Raw genomic sequence first — 9,019 nt, 5'->3', positions numbered from 1 at the left:
CGAGGAACGCCTTAGACCAGCAACACATTTGTGTAATGCGAGCGTAAACACACAAACACATACAAACACATACACACACATACATACACACACATACACACAAACACATACACACACATACACACACATACATACACACAGACATACACATACACACAAACACACACATACATGCACACAAACACATACACAATACACACACACATACATGCAGACACACAGACAGACACATAACACACATACATACACACACATACATACACAGAAACACATACACACACATACATAGACACACACATACATACACACAAACACATGCACACACGTACATACACACATACATAGAGACACGCAGACATACACATAAAGACATACAAAAAAACCCACATACATACACACACACACACAAACACATACACACACATACATACACACATACATACAGACACACAGACATACACATAAACACAAACACACATACACATGACCCGGCTTCGCCCGGGACTTGGATCCACGATGCCCGGCCGCCTTTGTCTCCCCAGTGACGATGTTCACACACGACAGCAGTTACGCGTTTGAGGCTGAGTGGACCTAGGGGAGGGCCAGGTCCGTTTCAAATAATCGTCAGCGGTGGTGGGCGTGAATTTGAATCGAACTGGGGTCGCTCAACCAGCTTAATGACTATTTGTACAAAGAACATATAAAGAATCGATTATAATAACCAGGCTACAGTCCACATTATAGACTGCCAGTACACGCAGTCAGCTTCATAAGCAGGCTAGAGTGTACATGATAGAGTGGCAGTACGCTCACCGAGCTTAATAAGCAGGCTACAGTGTACATGATAGACTGGCAGTACGCTGACCCAGCTTAGTGACTATTTGTACAGTGAACATTTAAGTAATCGATTGTTGGCGCGTTGGGTTTAAAAGTAATATAAATTGCACACATTGTGGTGGGGGTGGAGTGAAGAGTAGGAAAAACTTTGATGAATTTACCTCAGAGTGGCGTGGTGGGTGTTGAGGCCTAGTAGCGTGCAGAGCCTGCGGCCTCGCCAAAATTGTCCAGCCGGCAGAGGCAGGGTACGGGTGGCGTGCCTTCCCCCCCCCCCTCAGCGCTCGAACAATACTGTGTAATGGCAATTATTTAATTATTTACGGAGCCTATAAAAGTGGCGAAGGCGTGGCTAGCCGTTGGCAGGGGCAACCGCCGTCCAATGAAACTGCAGCCCTTGGCGAAGGCGTCGCTAGCCGTTGCCAGGTCCAATGAAAGCGGCTAAGTCGTCGCTATCCGTTGCCAGGGGCAACCGCCGTCCAATGAAAGTGCGTATGGTCCGAAATCCACACACACACACACACAGACGGACAGACAGACATTCACGATTTTATATATATAGATATTAAATAGCCATCCCCACTTTTGAGTTTACAAATCTTACCTATGCATAATTTTATCTCGCGTTAACAATTGCTGGGTTTTATTTTTTACGTTTAGCTTATATCGATTGCCATGAAGCTTATTTTATGCCATATAACCCAGTTACACCATTTGACTGCGTGGAGTGGGTGTGTGAGCATGCAACCAATCATATTGAATGAACTCTGATGACAATAAACCACCACATTCATTTTCGACAGACTTAGAACAGAACAAACACGTAGTAGGCTGCTTCTGCCAATAGCCAGCAATTGCCCTTTAATGCTCAGTGCCCAAAATGGCATCCGAATATTTTTTTTTTGTTTTAACACAACATTAATGATGAATGGGTTGGGTTTTTTTATTTGTGCTTGTGCACCGCTGCTTCAGCAGTCTGCCGAATGTTTATATAAAAAAGAAACACTGTTTTAACCTGCTGCTTTATCACACAATTGATATTCGCATTCTTGCTTAATTTAAGCAAATAGATCCTCAGTACATAGAAGGCCAATGTGAGACTCTCAAGAATGGTGGCTCTATTTTAAAAAGTGTTACCATACTCTCCGGATTATGAGATACACTTCTCCCCCCCTGATTTTAAAGCAAAACAGTGTGTGAGACCAGAGACCCCGCGCACTGTGTGGGAGACAAATTACTTTGGTCAGTTTTCAGTTTCAGTTTTCATTTATTAGGTATAGCCCTGTGAGCCATGCGGCTCTTGACTCGGGTGCAACCGCAACAAACAAATCATGAACAAAGAACATCTTAAAGTGACGTTTCGCAACAGAAATATCCAGGAAAAACCAGTAAAAATCTTCTAAAAAAAAGTACCGTATAGGGTATGATGGGGTATACATTAACATTTTTAGCGTGTGATTCAAAGCAATGTAGACCTTTCGGCTGACCCTGTGAGTGAAAGCAAATTGACCTCCATTTGTACTGATTGGAGTACTAAATTCAGAAGTTTCAGTTTTAGGATTTTGCGAGTTATAAGCATAAATGTTTATGATGATGTGAAAAGTCTCTTCGCTGGACATACAATTTGTCAAGTAAGTTTGTTGTCTGTCTTGTTTGAGATGTTGTGAGAGTGTAATTGCACTATGTTTATGCATAGTACTTTGCACTCCACTTATACATATGTAGTGACACAGCGCTGACTGCTGTCCAGCAGCGGCAACTGCGGTGAACAGTTAGCGCACACGCCGTTGAGCAGCTGGCAGGGTGGAGGAACTGGGGCAAGGGTCACGGAATACCTCATATGGAGGCCCCTGGAACCCTCTGGTGGGTTCGAGAAGGGAGGCGCGGCTCGGGTGGAGCCAGGCCACGCGGAGTAGAATATAAGCAGTGGAGAGCGAGAGCTCTGGGCTGCCGGTTCTGGGAGTGGACTTGTCTCGTCGTCGCTGACGTCTTCAACCGCCATTGTCGCTGCCGCCTTCGCCCGATAATTGCGCGGCCGGACAGTATTTGGCTGTCTCGGTCGATGCCGTCGATGCAACGCAGACAGGGTTGTGTCTAATCCAGGCTGTGCGGCAGCATGGTCGAGAGAGAGGAGGCCGGAGTTGGTGTGACAGGATAATAAAGAGACGGTGCCTCCTGCAAATAACTCGTCTCCAACTGAGTGTGTGCGCCGCACACCACATGTGTAGGGGTTATTACGGGGAGAAAGGCGGACAGAAAGCACAAGGGTGTCTGCACCCACACACGGGTGTCTACATCCACGTCCGCATCCGTTAACCACTGGGGGGCCATGGGGGCTCTGTGATCCCCCATAACCCCGCCCCTCGGAGGGAATCCTTATAAAAGGCGGGGAGCCAGAGAGCTCGGGGCCAGTGTGGAAGAAGCTTACCAGTGAAGTCTGAAGACCGGCAGAATAGGCCCTGGGACTCCCCTGTCTCGCTGCCCTTGTCAGGGCCGAGCTGGACAAGCCAGCGGCGCGACCCCAAGAGCTTCCGGACCTCTGCTCTTGTAAGAGCAAGGCCGGCTTAGCTGGGTGCCGGGATCCGTGCTTACCAGGGCCGGATCAGACAGCCTCCCGTAGCACTATTAGAGGAGGACTGGGAACAGGACAGGGGGATTAGTGCTAGGGGTGGTTTCCCATCTAGTACGGGTGAAGGGGCCGTTACCCCTTCAAGTATTGTACTGTCCTTGAGTTTAATAAAAGAGTGTGCCTCAACTCCGTCGTCAGTCTCCCTGGAACTCACTACACATGCACACACATGCCGAGAGGAAGGAAGACACTACACATACATGTTTTTAGAAATAGCATGGATTTGGGCTAATATACACAAAAATGATGGCAGTCTTATGCGGAATAATCATATTTACGGATGGGGCAAATGAGAAATGTTTAAAGGGCAGTACATACAGAGGATGTAAGTAGGAGGACCAGGAGGGCAATTTCATTGCTGAATGAGTACGTTATGGACAAAAGTGCCCCGGAACAATTGCTTACGGATCAGGGTCGAAATTTCTCTTCTAAATTATAACGCGACGTCTGCGACGCTTTGGGCACTAAAAGATCAGGACGTCGCCCTACCATCCTCAGACCGATGGGATGGTCGAGCGGCTGAATTGTACTCTGACTGCCATGCTTTGCCACACTGTCAGTGAGAAACAGGCTGATTGGGACTTACACGTTCCCAGCATGCTCTCCGCGTACAGGATGGCCCCGCATGCTTCCACGGGGTACTCGCCATTTTTTCTCATGTATGTATAGTGAATTAACGCGCGGCAAGAGGGGGAATTGGAAACACGTGTGTGTTATGGACAGTGGGGTCGCGTCAGGGCAAACAGGTGTTGCTGGGGGGATAACGGCCGGAGGGAGATAGTTCGTTAAGTGGTTATAAGATGCAGGGCAGTGATTGGCCAGTTGTTGTTGTCAGGGGCAAGGTGGCGCCAGCAGGTCTGGAGATGGGGACGATAACGGCGGAAGCCACGGATGTGAGGCGTCGGTGGGGACGCCGTTTAATTAATTGGTAATTAATGAGGACGGGGATATACACGGGAGCGTGAGAGAGGGACGCGGAGTTGTTGCTGGGAGCTGGACGGAGACAGTAGGGGAGAAGCAGTGGAGCAGGAACAAGAAGAAGAAATGAGAGATAGAATAGGCTAGCAGTGAAGCAGGAACCAAAAAAAAGATATGAGAGATAGAATAGACTAGCAGTGGAGCAGGAACAAAAATAAGATATGAGAGATAGAATAGGCTAGCAGTGGAGCAGGAACAAGAAGAAGATATGAGAGATAGAATAGGTTAGCAGTGGAACAGGAGCGAGAGAGAGAGACAGTCGGAGTGAGACAGAGATGCCGAGAGAGAGAGGCAGTCGAAGTGAAACGGAGACGCCGAGAGAGAGAGACAGTCGGAGTAAGACGGAGATGCCGAGAGAGAGACAGTCGAAGCAGAGACAGTCGAAGCAGAGAGGAGAGTCAGGGAGAGAGAGACGGAAAGAGAGACGGAGGGAGCGGAGCGGCGAGGCAAGCGGAGCGCGGCGAGCGAGCAGAGAACGCGCTGAAGTCACGGTTGTGAAATGTAAAAAGTTTTGTAATAAAAAGTGACGACGGAAAAAGAACTTGTCTGCGTAAAGTTCAGCACTACATATGTGTAACGGGTTCCGGAGACACTTGTAGAGGTAACTTCTTTATTACAATCCAACACTCCAACTCTCCAACACTCCAACTCTCCAACTCTCCAACAGTCCTGATACTCTGTTACAGCCTAGGTACACAGCCTAGGTACACAGCCTAGATACACTACTCTGGCTACGCTCTGGAACTCGCCCTCACAAGGTCGTAGAGTCGGGAGTTCCAGAGTCCCACCACTGGCCCTCACAGCGTCCCAGGGTCCTCAGATGGCTGGTCTTGGGTCTTGGGTCTTGAGCTACAACTGGCCCTGATCGTCCAGGGAGCTCCCCTTTTATGCCTAGTCCCCAACGAGGGGTAGGCCGTGTGCGCCCCCAGATATCCCACAGAGCACACACAGCCCCCCCCCATTGGTGGCGCCAAGGGGCTTAAGCGTCTGGGCCGCCCAGGAATCCAGCGCCTGGCGCCAAGAGGCTTAAGCGTCTGGGCCGCCTGGGAACCCAGCGCCTGGGCCGCCCAGGGTCCCAGAGCCCCCAGCAGCTCCTCCCTTCTTATGTCACTACATTACCCCACTCTACGTAGCCTCCAGCTGACCCGGCTGTCAAAAAAATACAATTGTACAATAAATTATTTGTTAACCATCAGAATGAGTGTGTGACAAACCAAGAAAAAAATGAGAAGAAAGCGCCTCTCACCCCCCTGTGGTCACGCGTATAAAAAAAAAAACTCCAGGCCATCGATGCAGAACAACACTGTATAAACACATATATGCAGGATGAACGCACGCCCCAATCGCCCACTATACATGATGGGAAGGTGAGTGGCGGCGCGTTGGGACGAGAGTTCGTGGGCGGGGGTCATGAAAATCGTTTGAGTTTGGAGCGAGTCCGCGTGGCAGGTCCATCGGTCGCGACGGAGGCGGGAGGGGACCGACGACCCGCTGTTGCGCTTGTGTCCTGGGTCGCTGATCCCACGGGCAAGCTTGTTCCCGCTGGGTTGGCCGTGGTGGGTTTCATTCCCGAGGCACCTGAGGGCGGGACAGCGGGACCTGCCCGAGAGATAGAAGCAGCATCATCGCGGCGCGGCTCGTCGGACATGTCGCGCTCTCGGCCCCAGAGAAGTGAAGGAGGTGTGTAGGGTTGAATGTGAGGTTTTAGACGTGACGGGTGCACGAACCAACGTCGCTTGCCATGCTGGATCCTGACACACTGCGGGCGGAGAACGCGAATAATAACAACCCGGCCTCTCCAAGGCTTAAGCAGTTTTGAGGAAGTAGCCAATGGTACCTGCGGGCAGTGGAGCCAGGCGCGGTCCCCTTCTACCCAAACGTGGCGGGACGTGCGGAAGTTCCGCAACCGCTCGTTGGCAAGCTGACGGGCTTCTGAGTTATTTTGAGCAGCCTCCCGGGCATCCACGAGACGACGCACATTAGCATGGATGTGGTCGGCAATCTTAACCTTAGGTGCGGGCTGTTTAATGCGCAATTGTACGTCGATTGGGGGGCAAACCTCCCTACCATACATAAGATAGAATGGCGAGTACCCCGTGGCAGCATAGGGCGCCATTCTATAGGCGGCCAAGACACCAGGTATGTGGAGATCCCAATCAGTCTGTGACTCAGACACCTGGTGGCTTAGCATGGATGTAAATGTCCTATGTAATCGCTCGACCATACCGTCAGTCTGGGGGTGATATGGCGAGGTGCGAATTTTGTGTGTCCCTAGCAGGTTGCACACATCCCGCAACAGGGTGGAAGAGAAATTTTTCCCTTGGTCGGTCAGCAGGCGTTCGGGAGCACCCTTATCCAGGACGTAGCCCTGGAAAAAGACCTCCGTAATGGCTGCTGCAGACTGGTTGGGGAGTGGCCAGGCCATGGCCCATCAGGTAAAATATTCCACCCCAACCAAAAGGTACTTATTACCCCGAGGAGTAGCGGGAAACGGACCCAAAATATCCAATGCGACGATCTCATTGACCCGGGAAACCTTAATGGGTTGGAACGGCGAGCAGGACGGCCTAGCAGGTGGTTTCCGCCGTGCACATTCTGTGCAACCTTGCACAAGGTCAGCCACATCGTTTGCCATGCCTGGCCAGAAAAATTCCAAATTGGATTTTAGCTAGTGTTTTCTGAACACCCAAGTGCAAGAGGCGACTGTGGGTTTCCCACACAAGTCGCCCCCGCAGGGAGGTGGGCACCACCAACGTGTGGGATTGGGACCCCCCATCCCAATGCATGAGGACGCCTTCCCGGATGACATATGATACGGGGCCCCCCTGCCCCCTGTGACCCTCAGCATCCCTAGCGCGGCGTCTCAATTTGAGGAGGGAGACGTCTTCCATCTGAAGACGTCCCCTGTCATCCAACCCGAGGCCCAGCAATGCGTCCTGCGGAACTTGCGTGGAGGGAGCCCCGTGGTCCCCGACCCCATCCTCGGCCGCGGCCGCAAGGGATGGGGGCGGTACCCCGTCAGGCTGCCTACAACGCCCCGCACCCAAAAAACAAGCACAGCGCCCATTGGTCGGCAGTCGCGACAACCCGTCGGCGTTCCCGTGTTGAATCCCCTTGCGGTAAATGACAGTGAACGCAAAGTCCTGGAGGATCTCGAGCCAACGCGAGAGCTGTCCAGATGGTTGGTCCACTCGCAAGGCGTATTGTAGTGCCGCGTGGTCAGAGCGTACTGTGAAATGCTTGCCATACACGTATGGTCTGTACTGCTTTATGAAAAAAACGATAGCAAGCAATTCGCGGCGCGTCACGCAGTAACGTTGCTCCGCGGGCGACAGCACCCTGCTTCCATAGGCGACGACGCGCTCCACTCCATTGACAATATGCGACAGCACCCCTCCAATTCCGGTGTTGCTGGTGTCTGTATCCAGAATGAACGGAGTGGAGAAAAATCTGGATAAGACAGGGTAGGAGCATCGACCAGTGCTTTTCAGACGGCATTGAACGATGCCTGTTCTAACTCTCCCCAACGGAATTTTACCCCTTTGGCCGTTAATGCGTGGAGGGGCTTCGCGATGGATGCGAATCCCGCAACAAATCGTCGATAATATGAGGCGAAGCCGATAAAACTCCGCACCTCCCCAACAGAGGTAGGAGTTGGCCATGAGCGCACGCAATTTGTCTTTTTGGGGTCCGTGGCAATTCCTGTGCGGCTGACAATATGGCCCAAGTAACGAACCGAATCCCTCATGAGGTGGCACTTTTGCGGTTTGAATTTGAGGTTATCCGCCCGCATTTTAAGGAAAACTGCCTTCAATCGTGTGAGGTGTTCATCAAAAGTTTTGCTGAACACGATTACATCGTCGAGGTAGATTAGGCAAGAATCACACTGGAGCCCAGCGAGGACCAGCTCCATCAGGCGCTGGAACGTCGCCAAGGGCCGAGTGAAGACCCATGAGAAGTCTGTTGAATTGGAACAGTCCCTGCGGCGTGCAAAAGGCCGTCTTTCGTTTGGATGCGTCATCAAGGGGTAGCTGCCAAAACCCCGAGAGGAGATTCAAGGTGGAGAAGTAGTGCGCACCTGCTAAGGCATCGAGCGACTCGTCCATCCTGGGAAGCGGGTAGGCGTCGGCCACAGAAATCTTATTAAGTTTCCTGAAGTCAACACAAAAGCGGAGGCTCCCGTCGTGCTTCTTAACAAGAACGATCGGCGCCCCCCATGGGCTATTTGATGGCGCAATGACATCGGCCGCAAACATATCGTTGACGGCCACCCGTACATGTTCCTTTTCGGCCGGGCTCAACCGAAATGGGTTTTGACGAATTGGAGCGGCATCACCCGTGTCGATGTGGTGGTTTAGCAATTTAGTGCAGCCAATGTCGAATTTGCTTTGATTGAAAACGTCGGCGAAATTGCTCAGCAGCGTGCGTAATTTAGCATGCTGTAATGGTGACAAATCGGCAGAAGTGGAGCAAAGCGCGTCGAGCCATCCTGTGTCAGGACCTGGCTTGGCAACGGAAGGGGACTCGCCCCCTACGTGACCCACGATCACATCTTCTGACGGGGCTGGCGTCGCGTGA

Source organism: Lethenteron reissneri, chromosome 7 (assembly GCF_015708825.2).
Source record: "Lethenteron reissneri isolate LAM-NWPU_2019-01 chromosome 7, ASM1570882v1, whole genome shotgun sequence".
In the NCBI taxonomy this organism is placed as follows: domain Eukaryota; kingdom Metazoa; phylum Chordata; class Hyperoartia; order Petromyzontiformes; family Petromyzontidae; genus Lethenteron; species Lethenteron reissneri.
Note: the sequence above shows the minus strand (reverse complement) of the source record.